Source organism: Talpa occidentalis, unplaced genomic scaffold, assembly GCF_014898055.3.
Source record: "Talpa occidentalis isolate TD23 unplaced genomic scaffold, MPIMG_talOcc4v2.1 talOcc4.11, whole genome shotgun sequence".
Taxonomy (NCBI): domain Eukaryota; kingdom Metazoa; phylum Chordata; class Mammalia; order Eulipotyphla; family Talpidae; genus Talpa; species Talpa occidentalis.
In genome coordinates, this window is record NW_023601104.1 from 83,217,075 (window position 1) to 83,235,611 (window position 18,537).

At 36.8% G+C, this 18,537-nt stretch overlaps 1 non-coding gene across 1 annotated transcript; it reads right to left on the minus strand.

Moving 5' to 3' along the window:
- Positions 1 to 2,967: 2,967 nt before the first annotated feature.
- On the minus strand, positions 2,968 to 3,126 carry LOC119239684 (U1 spliceosomal RNA). The gene has a single exon (XR_005123959.1). It is a non-coding gene; the product is annotated as a U1 spliceosomal RNA (small nuclear RNA).
- Between the last annotated feature and the right edge of the window lie 15,411 nt (positions 3,127 to 18,537).

Genomic DNA, 18,537 nt, shown 5'->3' on the forward strand with positions numbered 1-18,537 from the left:
AGACTGTCCACTTCTGGGGGACCGTTAGCCCACATATAAGGTATATCTGGATTAGTCAATCGACTTTTAGGGTTAGGATGGGCCTATGGATTCAAACACCCATCTTGGGCTTGTTAAAACTTTCAATTAAGCACTGCACTATGAAGCTATCCACAGCCTCTGTAGCATGAATTCAATCCCTGGCCGGCCAGGGAGCAACCCACATGTCGTGGCAGACCTCTTCTGTCTTGCCCGCTGCTCCCCTCAGCAGAGTGTTTTGCCTCAGCAGAGTCAGTCTGCCCGTTCTATTCTCCACTCTGTCTCTGGTGGATCCTCTCACCACCCTGCATCTCTGGGCTGTACCCCAGCTCTTATATGCAAAATAAATAAATCTATTTAAAAAAAGGGGGGGGAAGCTATCAATGGTCCAATTTGCCATGAGAACTAGTTAAACCCTGGTATTGAACGTCAATGTCTGCATGGTATTTCACTGATATCTTGCAATAAATCACACTTTGCATGGGTTACTTGAGTGAGACTTGACCCTGCCCACTCTAGGTTAATTTCTTTGGTCTTCATATATACAGCCATGCCCTCGCGGTCTGTAATATTAGTCCTATGCTCTTACCTAGTTATTCAGTATATACAATTTAGTTCCCAATTGGATTTTGGTTATAAAATTCCCTCCAGGGGTGTAAGAATGCTTTTCTTTCCTTTACTTGTTCGTCTTTAATGACAATTCAGTTTTCACGTAAATTGGGTTGTCTTTCCTGTGTACCATATGGATTCACATTCCCCTGTATGGGTTTGTGAAATGATTTTTCCCTCTAATCATTAGAAAGCAGATTTAGAAAGAACTAATAATTCAAAATTGTATATCCATTAAAAAGCTGACAATACAAAGGGACATAAGGACAAATGCTCCTTTAGAGCTGGAGATTTTAACATTCTCTCAGGCTAAACTAAGATAATACTCACCCCCCCAAAAAAAAGATAATACCCAGGCAAAAGTACACATATAGAGGAAAATTTATATATTTGAATGTTAACATTGAATTTGAGCAATACCGCAAACCAACTTGAAATATTTGATATTTATAAAACATTCAAGCCCATAACTGTAGAATATATATTGCTTTTAAATTGCACATGGAATATTGACCGGGCTAGGTCATATGTGTCTGCATAAAAAAAATCTTAATACATATCAAAAGATTGAAGCTTTACTAATTGTGTTCTTCTAGCACAGAGAAATTAAATTAGAAATCAATAAACAAGAGAAATCAAAAATAGTCATAAATTAAGCAACCACTTATAAATAGTTCATAGACAATTAAATCATATGATAATGAAATATAATTCTAATATAAAATATCACAATATGTGAGCTATATCTAAAGGCACAGGCAAAGTATAGTGCAAAGATAATACCTAATCAGTTGCCTGCTTTTATAAAAAAAAAATTATTGGAACACAAATTCATCATTCATTCAGATATCATCTATGGATATTTTTGTACTCTTATAACAGAGTTGACTAACAGCATGGAGACTGTATGACTTACATAGTCTTGAATATTTACTATGGATCATTATAGAAAAGGTACACTGTATGCAAAGCAGTACTAGAGGAAAACAGTTTTAAAAGGCTTAAGATTTAAAACAAATTGTCAATGTGTCTACTTGAACAAAGTGCACAAGAAAATTAAAGACAAAATAAGTACCAGGAAGGGAAATTAAGATAGCAGCAGATCAATGAAGTAGGAAAAAATCAAAATACAATCAATAATGCATCCTTTCTTCTTAAAAAGCTAATAAAATTAATAAGCCAGTTAAATATAGTAGCAGTATAAAATATAATAAAATATATCTTGTAAAGTACGCATTTATATAAATTAATATATGCTTATTATTTTTTATATTTATTTTTGCATAGAAAACGCGGGTATAAGCCAGAGGTGGGGGGATTAGTAGATTCACCAGAGACAGAGTGGGGAGCGGAACAGGCAGATTTACTGAAATACACTGCTGAGGGGAGAAGCGAGCTAGACAGGAGAGGTCTGCCGCGCCATATGGGTCACCTCCCTGCCGGGGCATCGAACTCAGGCCATAGTGGTAATAGTGCTGAGACTTAACCCCTAGGCCACAAGGAAGGCCCAATATACTTATTTATAATATGGAAAATGCTATATAAATAAAATATATTTTAATATTCCATAATATCATATAACATGATAATAATATTACATTGAACATATGGTCAAGACATAGAAAAGACATAAATTACTAATACCAGGAATAAAATTATGAAATAGGAAATAAAGTAATATAATAAATAATTTTGATCAATAAATTCTACAATTTAGTAAAGCAGAAATTTTCTTGTAAAATAGAACTTAATAGAAATGACTAAAGATAAAAATCACATTTTGTAGCCTAGTATTTATAAGGAGGTTTAATTCATTATCATAACTATCTTAAAAACTATAGGCACATGTGGTTTCTTTGGTGAATTCTATCAAACATATTACAAACCAAACATAATGTAAAAACCCAGATATCTCTACTTACTGCCTAATATTCCTGGTTAAACATCTCTCAAAGCTCAGACAAAAAACAAGATTAAAGAGAAAAACAGGGAATTTTAAAAGTCATATCTTATGTTGATTTTAATTTTGCAGAAACCCTTCACTTTTAAAGAAAGCGATAAATTATACTACGGGATATATCTTAGCCTGGCCAATGATGCTACAAACTTAGTGGTTTAAGCGTTTTAACAAACTTATTATCTCTCATGATTCTGTGGTTTCAGTGAACTCAACTGGGATAGTTCTTTGGTTTCTGGGATTTGAATATGGCCATATGTTTCTCCTTGCTGTGCGTTTTCAGTGCCGTCTTCTTACTTCATCTCTCTATGTAGTTTCACCACCCAGGTGGCCAAACTTATATGTGATGACTGGGGTGCTAGAGAATATTCTTTTTTTTTCTTTAGGGGAGAGCGCCAACACTGTCCCCCACTAGCACAAATTATGTATCAAGTTTCCCATATTTGGAGTAATTTCAGGGTCAGCACATCCGGAGTGCAATGGGTAAGCCTTGCCCCAGGAAAACCACCTTCATGATCATGGTATCTTAGGGAGAACAATCTTTTTTTTTTTTTTTTCAATATTTTATATCTATTTTTTACATCATTTTTGATTTTTGCACAATGTATGCATTTTCATCTTGGTTACATTCCCCATACAATTCCCACCCCCTCTATTTTGACTCTAACCCCTCTTCCCCCCCCCCATCCAGTGTGTCTCTGGTTTATAGTTGCTTGTTTATATTGATTTTAACTTTATTATAATTAGTCTTTTTCCTGATCCCTTATTTAGGTTTTCTAAATTCCTGCTACGAGTGAGACCATCTGGTATTTTTCTTTTTCTTTCTGGCTTATTTCGCTGAGCATATCCCTTCCAGCTCCATCCATGTTGCTGCAAATTGCATGTGCTTATCTTTTTTGATAGTTGAGTAATATTCCATGGTGTATATGTACCACATCTTCTTGAACCAGTCATCTATTTTGGGGCATTTGGGTTCTTTCCATAGCTTAGCTATTGTAAATAGTGTTGCTATAAACATAGGGTTGCAGGTGCCCTTTTGAATTAATGATTCTGTGTCCTTTGGGTAAATATCTAGGGAGAACATTCTTTATGTGGCTTTAATATTATACACATCTTGTAAGCAGTGGCATACCTTTCCAACAAAGGACTGCCTTATCAGTAGAGCAATAAGTGATGAAAACATTGATTTTGTCAAATTAGAACAAATAATGTTTAATGATTCAATTTTCTAATCTGCAAATAAAGGAGCAATAACAGTGCTTATTTACTAGATTGTGTTTATTTACTAGAGTAATGGTGGAATTAATGGATATAAATCATGTAAAACTCCTAGCATGGTACAAGAGGCTTATATGATATTTAAATTATTACAACATAGTATAGTATTTATATTACTGGAAAATATTCCAAGTTTTTATCTAGCATGATCATCTTTATCCCTGTTCAAATTTTGCTGAAGCTGCATTATAAACTCATGTACAAAGCAATCACAAAGACAGCCTTCTATCAATTCAAAATGAAGAAATCAAAAATCAATGAAATGCTGCTAAATTTAAACTGAGCATTTTCTATTTTTCATGAATGTCTTTTGCATTACAACTCATCAACTAAAAAGCTTCCTATGTCAGTCATAATATTCCTGCTGCTTTTCTATTGTATTATAATCCATAGCTTTCTTAAACCCTAACACAGTTTTATGTAATCCTGTCCTATTTTTATATCATGGACGTATAAGTTAAGATCACCAGTAAATTTCCTGGTCAACTAGTCGGAAAAAAAAAGTTTCAATTTTTTGAAGGAATATTTCATTTTTCCCCCTTTCTTTGGGTCTGTGAACCCAAAAGGTGACACTGTGTAAGAATTCAGTGCCATGTCATGCAAACATCAATTGTACAAATGCTCAGAAAAATGCTTGAATGTATATAAATTTGTGTTGAATAGCTGAGCCAGCTGCTGGGAAGGGCACAAATTTTACTCCTTCCATGGAGATATTTAGGCATTCCTCCCTTGAAGCTGTGCTCTAAGGGAACTACATTGCCAGACAGGTTAAGACTATCTTCAATATGTAGTGATTTTGTGACAGGTCCCATGAGGACAACTGGCTTAGTCCTAGAACTGACACTGTCACTTCCACTGCCATCCATCAATGAAGAAATCACAGGCCTGCCATTATTTAAGAAAATAGGAAATAAGTTTCTTCTCTTTTTAAGGAACTGATAAAAAATTTAGAGCAATCTTTAAAATTAAACTACTTGACTTCTGGTCACAAATTCTTTATAATCCTCCATGAGCAAAGGTCACACAAAACACTCAAACCCCAGAGTCTTACCCCACTATACCATCAGCCTTAGAGACCAAGATCACATCACCCAGCTCAGATTCTAGTGGGGATGAAACTGCTCTGGAACAGATCCTTTCAATCCAAATTGAACTACTAAGTAAGGGAGAAATTACACCTCCATGCCTGAGTCCTATAATAGAGTACCACATGAGGCAGGAAAGGGAAAGTCACTGCAGATTCTCTTACTCAAAAAGGGCAGGAAGTGGAAGGCTCACTGTAGGTAATGGATATATATAAAATACATCCTATTGATTCTGTTCTCTGACTGATAAGGGGAATGACATTTAATTAAGGACCACTTAGAATAGTTTAGCTTTGTGGGTCTAAATTGCCCATGTTTCAAAAATTTCACTGCTTCAAAAATCTCTATCTGCATATGTAGTTATATAGCCTGTAAAATGCTTTCATGTTGGATACCAAATCTCTTTAAAACTTAGAAAATATAAGCAGATTATACACTGTTCATAAAAAAGACCATTTGAATATGGTGGAATCTTTATAAAACCAAAACAGCCAAAATTCCATTGTGTGTCTAGCAAGCTGAACAAACAGAAACAAAACAAAACAAAAAGCACAGTATGTATAAACTGGCATTCAAAAAAAAAATCAAAATAGGATGTAGCTATGGCAATATCATATCCATGCTAAAGTGCATTTGTTGGTTTGGAGAAACATAGTGAAAAGCTTAACCTAATTAGAAAGTAGATCTGTGCATTTTGGTGGGGGAAGGCGCTGAAGGGGATAGAAGGTACAGCTCAAGCTTTGGGGCTTTTGCATTAAACTCCAGCTGGGCCCAGCAGACACTGTCCAAAAGATGACCTCCTAATAATGAAATTATTTCCATATGTTTGCTCACACACAGCCTTCTAATTTGAGATTTCCCATCTCTCCCCAAGTCTTCAGCTTCTGACCGTGCTGCTCAGTGCTGAGAGGAGAATCACAATTGTAAACCATTAAATATTCTACAATGGAATGATTTAATATATGTAATATATGCCATGCATATTTAATATATTACATACATATATAATATATAGTATGTACATTATATGCACACTATATATTCCTATGTATTATATGATATATTATGTATATGTCACATATATGTTATATTTATGACTTATAATTTATAACCTAAATATATATTATACATTACATATATTATATGATATATATATATATATATATATATACCACCAGGGCTGGTTCTTCTCATCTGCTCTGCAACATGGCGCCCTTCCTCACACAGGAAGAGACAGGAAGGTGTGTCCATCACCATCAGGAAGGTGTGTCCACACCCAGCCTTGCCCACTGCACTCCAGGTATGCAGATTTCTAGGATTTCCCAAACAGGGACATTAGACTGCCCCCTCATGGCAGGAGGGGACCTGCATTCACACTCTTCCCTGACTTAAAAAAATAAAGCAAAACAAAAACAACGGAGTGATACTTAATATGAGAGCTTGGGTTTGATTTTAGCTTTGAGAACTCTCATTTGGGTTTGGGTTTTTGTAAACATTTAGTGTAAAGAATAAGATTGCTTACATGGAACAACCTTAATGCCCTTCAATAGATGAATGGACAAAAAAAAAAAATGTAATATATACTGAATGGAATACTACTCAGGCATGCAAAAAGATTCAGTAACTCCTTTTCAGAAAAATTGGAAGGCTCTTGAGGTAATTATGCTAAATGAAGTAAGTCAGAAAGTGATAGACAGATACCAAATGGTCCCACTCATTTGTGGGATATAAATAACCAAAGAGAACAAACCCGCAAAATAACAAGAATAATTCTTAGACTCTACAAATCATATCCTGGTTACAAAAAGGGGGTGGTAGGGGAGTGGAGAGAGGAGGGCAGGGACAAGGCTGTGGAACTGGGATTTGATGGAGGGTAAGTGAGGCACATTTATATATGGAGATATGAAGTTGTAGTCCTAAATATATATAGTTATATAAATTAATGGCAAATTAAAAAAAGTTTAAAAAAGCATAAAATTAAAAAATGGCATTTCATAGAAAATTACAGGAAATTAAAGGTCTGCATTTCTTAAAAAGAAACACAGATATCTACTGACTCTATGGAAAAACATATTTTCTAATGACAGAGTGCATACTTAATGTGAAATTTAAACATCTTATTTGAAATTTCCTCAAATGAAAGAGTATGATTAGTTTTCAATCAACACATTGATTATGTGACTAGATACATTTTAATAAAATATGATAGAATTATTTGAACATAGTGAGAAATACTATATCAAAGAGGTTGCAATTCATAACTATTTTTTATATATAAAGCATGAGGACTTCAACATGATTATTATAAAGTTTATGTATCTCCTGGCTATTTCAAGCAGAGACCTCGCCTTCAAAATCTATCTCTAACCAGTTAAAGATGATGATCTTCCCTCCCTGTTCATTGGCCTATGAAGGTTCAGGTACAAACCTAATCTGCATTTATTTTGTAAGTAAACTAATTTGGGAACACAACCATGTCCTTTTGTTTATCCATTGTCTATGACTGATTTTTCTTCTAGGCAGACATGAGCAGTGGTGACAGAAATGACAATAGCCTGAAAACCAGAAATATTCACTATCTGATCCTTTACAACAAAAGTTTGCCAACTCCTGCTTGATACTGATTCAGTAATACAAAGACATCACTTAGCTTGATTCACTTTGTATTCATCCTAAGAAAACTTACTGAGAATTTACTCTTTTAACAGTCTGTCTACAAAGACTAACAAGACACCAAAACTGACTCTAAAGATGGAAAGGTACACAGAGAGACAGCTCAAAAGATTAAATAATTACAGGGTAGCACAAGAGAGTCTAAAAAATGCAGAATTAAAATTGACACAAGAGAATTGGACAAAACAACTAACTGTACAGGAGCAGGGAAGTGATATTTGATCAGTGTCTTATGTAGGAACAGACATTCACAAGGTTGGCTGAGAATATTTAGACAGAAATGGATGCATATGCCAGGCCCAGGAAGAGTGAAACCTCATCTTATATAGAGGGAATATCAAGTGTAAGTGCTAGGGCTGTGACTCAGGAGAGAGTAACAGTAAATAAGATTCCAACATAGGCAGAATGGGTCTCTATGCAGTCTGAACACATTCATTAAAAAGTGATGAGGAATCATGAAAGCATTTTAAGAAAGGATGCAACCTGGTTGCATCTGTATAGCAGAATAACTCAGGCAAACATTTAGGGATTGACAAGAGTAAAGAATAAAAGTTATGAGACTGTAAAACAAGGCAGTGTTAGGATTATTTTATTAGGGTGTTACAGAAACCTAACTTGAATTGCCTTAGGCAAAAAAAAAAAAAAAAAAAAAAAAACAAAACTTTCAATTGGGCTTATTCATTTGGAGGCCATCCATGGAACCATATCTGTATTTTCCCAGCTCAGTTCTATGTCCTCAATATGGGAAAACTCCTGCTTCTGGAATTTTCTAGCCAAATTAACTCCATTTTTGTTTGCTAGGCATTGTTCTTCTGCCACTTCTAAACTAACCATTATACACAGAACTGAAAAGAGACGGGAATCCTTTTCCCAGGTGTGGTGTGAAGTGCTACACAACTCTTTAAGGTCTTACCAAAGTGGTATTTTAGTTTAGCCTTGATTCTCTGTTTATTCATTCATAGAGCATATAAGATTTGAATGTTACATGGAATCAGGCACTAGGGCTGAGCAGGGATGTGATGACAGAGATGTTGCTTCTGACTTCAAGGATCTTTTCATTTATTGCATGAGAAGAAAAGCCAGTAGGTTAATGAGGAAATGAGCCAGCTCGGCGTGCTGTGTGAACACAAAGAGAGAACCAAAGTAGAGAGGCAGGGATAGGCAGGAAGACTTACCTGAAATAGAATTTTCCAAATTGAGACTTGAAGGAAAGTAGGATACAGTCAGTTAGGGAAAGAAACAAGTTGCAAACTGACCAAAGGGAAGTATACAGAAGAAAGGGTAGGTATGAGAGGAATGGAATTCAACACATAACCCAAATCCAAGTCATGGAAATTAGAGATACCATGACAAAGAACTTGAACTCTTTTGAGGTAACGTGGAATAAATTGCAAAATTTTTTTGAAGATTTATTTTTATTTATTTGTGCATACGAGAATGGAGGTACAGGCCAGAGGTGCAGGGAGTGAGAAGATTCACCAGAGACAGAGCAGGGAACAGAACAGGCAGACTAACTGAAATACACTTCTGAGGGGAGCAGTGGGTGAGACAGGAGAGGTCTGGTGTGCCATGTGGGTCACTTCCCTGGCCAGAGATTAATCTCATGTGGCGTGGCTGGTTATAGCTTGATAGCACTGAGACTTTAACCCTTGCACCACTAGGGAGGCCCTAAATTGAAACTTTTTAAGTTGAGAGCATATTATAATAAAATTTGCCCCTTAGAACCAATAATCCACTACATGGAAATTGGTTAGTCTCATTTAGTGTCTCTTACACTGAGTGAACAGAATCCACGTAAGGAGCTAGAATGCTTACTACCCAAGGAATGGATAGATTGGGAGAGGGATCCTAACCCTAACCACTCTCAGCTTGTTTCCTCTGTGTAAGGAGAATAACAGTAGTTCCTAATTTGCAGGATTGCTGTGGAAAACAGAATAATGTCATATAAAATCACTACAATATAGCCAATCCCATAGGAATTGCTAATAACAGCCACTGTTTTTATCACCATCATTATGATAGGTGTTTTTCAAAGAATGTTCGTAGACTTTCTATTGTGTGAACTTATATAGATATTGAGATAGTGTGTATAAGGGAGGGGAGAAAGGAGAGCCACAGGAGGAGCAAGAAAGAGAATAAGATGTTATCTATCTCACAGAATGGGGAGAATTTATTTCAACTGCTATGAAGAGCTTCACAAGCTCTATCATAAATAAACATTTTTACAGTTAGCAAAAGGGAGCAACCTCTGGGGTGAAATGAAGCAGCTGCTTAGCAGAGCACCATCTCTCTGCAGGGGGGTGGCGAGTACTTTAGTCAACTGAAACCATAGGTACCAGTGTTAATCAAAGCATGTTTCAGGTAAAGATCATAATGTGTGTTTTCATAGCATTAATTAAGAAAGCAAACTATTATCTGGAGGCAAATTAAAATGAGGAAGCTGTTCGATTAAAACTTCTATGGAGCAACCATTACCCATAACTAGAATCATAGAATCAAGGAGGAGATAAGGGATGAGAGAAAAGCAGACCATATATACCCATAGGGATGTGAGTTTGCATAATTTTGCAATTTTCACTAATGAGAGAATAGCCACTTGTTGTATAAAGCAAATCGGGGAAGCGTATTGATAATTCAAGTTGTTTCCCACTCCCCAAAGAGTCTAGCAAGTTTATTTTGGTATAACAAGACTTCGTTAAGAGAAATGATTTTAGTCAAAATGTTACGGAAACATCTTTATACCTTTTCAGAAAACAGAAGTGGTTTCTAAATTCCTATTAGTATTTGTACCACAATGATGCTATATGCTTTATGGACAGATGATAAGCCTTTATATGAGATGCCCAAATACCAATGCAGATCCATGATTGACCTTATCTTAAACAAAGTAGAGTGATGACATAAGTGATGGTTTAAAACATGTCACCAGTCCACACAGAGGCCCAGCAACACACCTGAAATTCCCTATTTGCTGGACTATCCATTAATTCTTTTTTTCCCCCTCGAAATCTAATTTTCCCTGGAAGAAAACATGCTGATGAATTCCTCATGACAACTGAACTGGTGCTGAAAAATTGGAGCTTGGTGGTGGGCAAATAAAGTGAGAAATTAAAATTGAGAAAAAGCACAAAGTGAGGAAAAAGTTGTTGAGAACAATTCACTGTAACCTTCTTTCCTTTCCTAGAGATGGCAATACCTGATGGGGATCTTATGAAGACTTGATTAAAGAAGGAAGATTAGAACAGGCAACCATAAGGTTGTATCTTGCTCGTGCTATGAAAGGATTTCATACAGACACCCGGGGTTGAGACTTGGGAGGAAACTCTTAAATTCAGACATCCCCAAGGAACTTTCAATCTGTTGATTAACACATGATTTTCTCATTGCTTCTGATCGCTTGTCTCACTCACAAAAAAAGCTTGTCTTTTCTCCTTTCATATTATTCTTGACCCCGCTAAAGAAACTCTTAAATTATTATTAATACCCTTAATAATTTTTGCTAACTCCCACATATTTCATCTAAAAGTGTCCTTGACTTTAATCCTTCTCTATTTTTCCATGTCACTATCAGCCCCCAGTTTGACTTATGCTGTTCTCCAGGGGTCACATCAGAATAGAAGTCAGAGGTGAAGACCCTCCTCCAAAGAAATACCCTCACTTTGAATTCCTCCCTTCTCTCTAAGCAAACACAGTTGACCAAGTTCTCTGCAAACTTGAAATGATTCCCACCATCCTACTATTTCCTGAAGCACGCCACATTTACAAATATAAATGCAGGAATAAACAAAGAACATAAAAATATTGTCTAACTATAATTGGTGATTTTCAGCTGCTTAGAAAAAAGAACAAAGGCCTTTGGTTTCTAGAGTACTTGTCTTAACTAATACATAAAACTGCATGGATACACAATGCACATGAAGACAACAGGAAGAAGGGTGAGCCTAACCATCCTTCCTTCTCTGCATTCTGACACTTGATTGGTCTAGGAGCCTCCTGCACCGCCATATGTCTGCCCAGCACAGAACTAAACAGCTCTTCCCTGACCCTCCACAGCTGGCTTGCAGATGTGGACAATTTACCCACATTTAACCAGGCTGGGCAGAGGCAGACACATCTTTGAATGGGTACCCAATTCCATGTGGTCCATGAACAGCCTTTGGTCTATTTGACTGTCTCTGGGACCTATGTCTTTTCTGTGTCTATAGGCTGATGGAAACAGACAGGATGGGGCATTTTCCAAGTGGTGGGGGAAAGAAAGTGAGGGTTTGATGTTAGATCAGTATATGGCGTAAAGTCAGATGGAAAAGGAGCGGTATGATGGTGCTGAGATGATGCTTGTTTACTGCAATTTTGTGAACACGTTCTTATAAAGGAGTAACCCCATTGGAAGAAAATGAGGCAAAATCTGGCTGATGTGGGTGGAAATTGCTGCGAACTAAGAGTTACATAACACAGAAGGCAAAGTTGCACCCTTCGCAATCATCAGAGAATGAACAGAGTCCTTTTAATGTATGCACATATCTCAGTCCATATTGTCTTACAGCATACAAGGCAAAAGGCACACATAATGTTTATCTTCTCTGGAATCCCATCGCTTGGCCTAGACATGGACAGGCTCAAAAGGCTGAAAGCTCCAATATAATATTAGAAACAGGCCACTTTCAGTTTGTGTGTACTTTCGAGTGTGGGATTAAGTTACCAGAAAGTGTTAGTTTTTATCTTTCAAACTAATTAAACACAAATGGATTCAGAAAAACTTGGAACACTAATAAAGCATAGTACTGCATAATGTTTGATGCCATGTTTCACTCCTATGTTTTATTATAATCTCTGGTCAACTTTTTACCACCACATCAATTCACTGGCTACGGGTTTGCCTAGCCCCACAATTACTTAGTGAGACTGACAAACTGTTCCCTGGTGCTTAGGAAAGGGGAGTTCTGAGCAACTATCTAATTGTGAAACTGATTAGTTACACAGATCTCTTGGGTGATTTATAATCCTCACTTTAATATTTTCCAGTTGAAAATAGATATTCCATAATAAGATAAAAAGCTCTTCATTTATTCATTTGATTTCTACTAACAACTTTTGTTAATTTTCTGAAAATTTTCAAAATATGTATTTTACCTTTTATGAAAAATCATTTCATTTGAAAATTTCAAGATAAATTTGTTCATTAAAACATTAAATAGAAATATTTTAACTTAAAAATAACATACATGTATACCAAAATACAAATAAAAACCACAATTATGCAAAAAAATCCACTTTTGTACAACAGGTTACAAAATTGGAGGCAAATAGAAATATTTGGAAAAATAGTACAGTGGCTCTGCAAAAGCTATAATAAATAATCATGATAGATGAAAGAGATAATATATATTACACATAAATATTTACAAATTTTTGACAATGGTACCTATGAGACATCTTGACAAATTCTAGACTTGTATTTTTTTTGTGTGTAATTAGATAATGGCAAGTCTTTGAAAGGTCCACTAAAATAAACTTCCTTTAATTTAACCCACATATCCCATTGTTTCCATTGTCCTTGTGTCTAAACCTCAAGATGACCAAAGCATCTTCAAAGTGAAGCAAAAAATGGAATTGTATAGCATAACAGGTCCTGCCTTATTCACAATTGTCTCTCAACTGGAAGAGAGAGAAGAATGCATAGCAATGTAAGTCTACATGCCTGGCTTCTAATCTGTTCCATGAATTATAGATGTTCATCTAAGGGGCTGTTTCCCTGATGGTTAAGGATGCAAAACAGTTGGTAAATATCTAATGCTCTTGACCCAATATGTTAATCTAGCAGTAAGGTGGACACCCATGACCTCTCTATGGTGCTTAATTAATGACATTGATAACTGTAGAATCTGTTTCTCTCTCCTTAAACTCTACATAATGAGAGACACTGTCCCACAAGGGCCCAAAAGTTTGTGTTTTCTAGTCATGAAGTTTTACTCACTATTGTAAGGTCAGCACATTCATTTCTCAGCACTCCTATTCCCCAACTGCTACTTAAGTCGTTAGTTCTTTGAGTTCATCTGTCACAAGGCTGCTTTCACATGCTTGCCAAGGGCTCTGAGAACTGTTCCTACTCTGCTATTTCTTTGTACTAATGAATCACTTTGAACTAGTCAGATACATCCTCACCATTGAATGGAATTCCTTATTGTGAATTCAGTGTAACAAAACCAGCCAAGTGTTTGCACCTGCTCAGCAGGGTACATGGCCTAGTCCTGTGTGGGGTGTCTGTGGTGTCTAGGTGAGGTCTTGGTTGGTCAGCATGATGAGACATGGCACAAGGTCTGAGTATTGAAGTACCAAGACACTGTCATAAAATAACTAGGGAGAATAACATAAAATTTTTAAAGCTATTCATAGTTCCCATGGAGTCCAAGTGAACTTGGTTTTGAAATTAAATGTTCTCTTTAATGTTATTACAATTCTGATCATTATGAATATGATTCATTTAGCATTCGATTTCTCTAGAGTATTTCATCTAAATGGGGGTAACTCTGGTATAAATGATATATGTCATCAACATTGTCTTGTCCTTTGGAAATTAAAAATAGTATTTGTTTGTTTCTTTTTTACACAAGGTGCCTTAGTGCCATGTTTGCATAGTCAAGGACTGTGTTGTCATTTAATGACTTGAATGGGAAATGTGTAATGCAGAAAAAGTAGTTTGTGTACCTCTCTATATTCTGTAACAGGGAGGACCCATGAGTCACACAGCAAACAAGTCATTTGTAGCTGTAGAATATTCAGGCTTTAAATCTGATAGCTGAAAACATAGATCTATGCCTAGTTTGGAGGAGGAACATAACATTTCCTTGTGAAAAATGGATGACAAGAATCTCAGATATTTTGATTTTAAGTCATAGGATAAAGATTCTGGGTTTTGTTATGTTCTCATCACTAGCAGGACATGCTCTTTTGACTACGGGGGTCCAGATCTGGTCTAATATTTGTGTGTGTATGTCAATATTTGCATTAGATGGGGTAGTTTATCCTTTTTTATGAAAAGCTATTTTAGGGGCGGGAGGGGCAGAGGCATGACCCCAGGTGGTGCACATAGACTCCAAGTAGGTCTTGACTCATGTCCCTGGAAGTATCTGTAGGAAACTTGAAAAGCCAGATGTGATGACAGGTGCATATACGATATACATATGACCTCTGTAAAATACATGGGTAACCCACAGGCCACCCCATGCATATTCATTCATCCATCAAACATTTTTCAGCACCTACTCTGATCCAGGTGTTGCAAAAGGCTCTGGGAAGAGAAAAAGGCAGGCCCAATTTTCAAGGGGCTCTAATCTACCAGCACTCAAATGCCCATTCCTGAGGAAAATGACATTTACTTTTTCCATTTCATCTACTGAGCATTGTTTAACTTTCCTGTTATTTACAGAAAGATAAAGAGCTGGAAATTTAATCCAACAGGCATTTATCCTATACTTACTATAAGCAAAACACTATATTAGGTGCTTTATAGGATATAAAGATAACTAAGACTCCAATGATGCATAATAGGATAAGCAAGGGAAGAGTGAGAGACACATATAAGTAAGAAAATAAAGAGAAAGTCCATCGCCTTAGGAGCAGCCATCAAAGGAGAAGGGATTTGAGGGAAGCTTTCCAAAACTGTTACACAGATTTTGATGACCACATAGAGGATTATTTGTGAAGAAAAGAGGAACTAGGGGAAAATGAAGATTAGAAATTGTTGAGTTTAATCCTGAGGCTGGAAGAGGGTGATCAAAGCAGAGTTTCAGGCAAGGTAAAAGGAGTTACAGAATGTAATAAGATGTGAAACAAAACCCCCAAAAGGAGTTTTAGTGTTGTACATGGCCTTATCATACCTTTACCTTTGAATTTCTTGTCTGAAGAATGATCCATCAGACTTTAAAATTGTTCTTATCATTCAAGGGCCTCCTATACCCCTACCTGCTCCATTTAACCTTCCACAAATCCAGAGCCAGCATAGCTCTCTCTTTCTCTCATACATAAAACCCCATTTGCTGCAAAAACAGTAATATGCATAGTTATATAAGCTTTGAATTACATATGCTTTTGAGTTTTGTCTCACTAGATGTTAAGCTACTTGAAGACCCTTGTTCTTCTGTCCTATCTTTCAAGGTAAGTAGCAAGGCCTATAATAAGAGTTAAATAAATGTTACTGTTCTGAATGGACAATATGTCTTAAGACTATTCAAACCTCCATCAACAAGGATGTTTGTTGACTTATAATCTTCAGTCTATTAATCAAACCTTCTATTACTGGGTATTTATTCACTACTCCCATGTACAAATGTTGAATGTCAGAAAATAGATGGAAAACTGACATAACCTTGATCTCTAGGGATATGACTTGAGATCATTCAATACATGACCCAAAGCTTGGTTTTTGATTCTAGAATGTATGCTGTGTTTCTTTCTTCAATGAGTTGCCTTTCCATTCTCTTATTCCTGTTTAGAACTGAAGTACGTACAGTGTATCTACAGGTTTCTCTATGGGAGAAAATAAATGTACTCACCAGATGATATTTCAACTGTGAGATGTCTAAAATTTCAAGGGTAAATCTATTGCTCAGCACCCCTAATTACCCTGGCCTCATTACCTACACACGAAGGCAACACTACCAACAAATCACCAAAGAGGATATGAATTTATGGAAACACTAATACCATTATATTGAACAGTACATGGCATTTCTGTTAATGTAGAAGATATGAATTCCCCCCGCCAGCCATCAAAATATATTTGCAATTCAGCATTTAAAAATGTTAAAATAATTATCCAATAGTTTGAATTTAGAGAGAATCCAACACTTCTTTTTTTCCTGACAGATTGACAGTGTATTATAAATTCCAACAATTTATATTTTAAGGCCCCAGCTTCCCATGCCTGCCAGCCATGTCACAGCTTTGAGGAATTATGGTCGTTTAATAAGGGTTGAGCATTTCCATGCTCAACCTTCAAGCAGTGATGCTGTGCCCATGTTTTCACCTGTGATAGATGAATCTACTTACTCCACCGCTTCCTGCGTGACAATACTTTAGCAGCCCCGCTAAAGTTCACATTTCTCAATATATCAAAGTTTAGCAGCACAATGACCTTCTAATATTTGTTTTCAACTGTTTATAACCAACAGTTCATTACTTTGCCTACATGGAGAGGAAGGAAACTGGCCGATGCTCACTCAAGCAGAGCAGGTACTGCAGCAGAGTGTAGGCCTGGAAGTCGTTGCTCAGGGAATCCCTTAAAGAAAAGTCTCAGAGTATGTCAGCCCCTTAAGGGACTGTTGTGATGAGAAGCTGAGGTGGATCACACCCATCTTATCTGTCTTCTAGTGTGTTGCTAAAAGATGGATGAAGCCCTTCCCTGACAATTTTTCAATGTACAGTTAATCATTTTTGTTTGAAATCATCACTGTGCCCCCACCCCCCTTGGTCATTGCCATTCAATCTAAACCTCTAAGATAACCCAGAGTTCTCAATAGGCAAAGGATTGTTCTTGGAGTCTACTCACAGCTGTTTTTCCTAAAAGGAATGGGAACGAATGTGAATTTGGCAATGTCCTTTTCTCCACTAAAGCTAAGAATAAAATAAATAAAGCTAAATATTAGGGGGTTTTGTTATAGTTTCCTTTAGGTTTAGTTCCATGTCTTTATTATTATTATTTCAGTCCCATTTCTTTTTTTAAAAAATATTTATTTATTTATTTATGCATACAAGAAATGGGGTGTAAGCCAGAGGTACCGGGAAGGGGGGGTGGTGAGAGGATCCACCAGAGAGAGAGAGAGTGGGGAGCAGAACAGGCAGACTGACTGAAATACACTGCTGAGGGGAGAAGCGGGTGAGACAGGAGAGGTCTGCTGCACCATGTGGGTAGCTTCCTGGTGGGATGGGGATCAAACTCTTGCTGCAGTGGCTGGTAACAGCTTGATAGTGCTGTCTTTAACCCCTGAGCCACCAAGGAGGCCCTTTAATCCCGTCTTGATTAATCTTTCTGGGTCTTAATATTCTAATATAGAAAAGAAGCAGAGGTAGGTGTACACACATGAGTCAATGATTTATTTATTCCACTCAAGCTGTCAATGAATGAGCTAACATCATTGCCTTCATTTCACAGTTGAGGAGACTGAAGAGACAGCATCTGAAGCTGGTCCATCCACACTGTCAGAGAGATGCAGGGCAGGGATGAGCCGCCTGTAGAACACACTCAGAACCAGTGTCCTGAGCACCAGCTTCTACAAAAGCACAAGACTATGTCTTGCCAAGATTTAACAGAAAATTACCTACTCCATCTGAAAAATTCTTCCCTACCCCAGGGCTCACTCAGTGCCTGATAACCTTCTGAGAATATGTTTATATTTCTGAGAAATGTGATTCCACAGAACAGAGCCCCAACAGCCCCAGGCACAAGAAGGAAAATGACAGCAAATACAGTCAGAAATCCCTCAAAGGCACTTAGTACAAAAGAACTCACTTTTTGTGTTTCTTTTAAGGACTTGGATTAATTTTGTGTCTGCATGGCATGAAGTTCTCATCACCCATGGCAACTTCCTATGCCTGAAGATGGGTCAGAAGAATTGTGGGACACTGTGAGGGCTCTGCTTGAGTGTCGCGTCCCCTACAAAGGCTACGAGGACCAGGGGCATGAAAAGAAGCAGTTATTCTCCGGTGCTGCTATAAATCCTTAAATTAGAATGCCTCGATGTTAATTGAAAATACCAAGTTGTGTATTTGTCATTGGATGATTTCTTTCTCATCTCTTCCCATTTAGTCTATTATTTTCCCTTTCTCTATATCCACTCAATATTTAACTTGAGTTTGGTGTAGAGAGATAGAAAAGAAAGTGCCAGTAACATTTTCACACTTAACCAAGATTCTCAATGA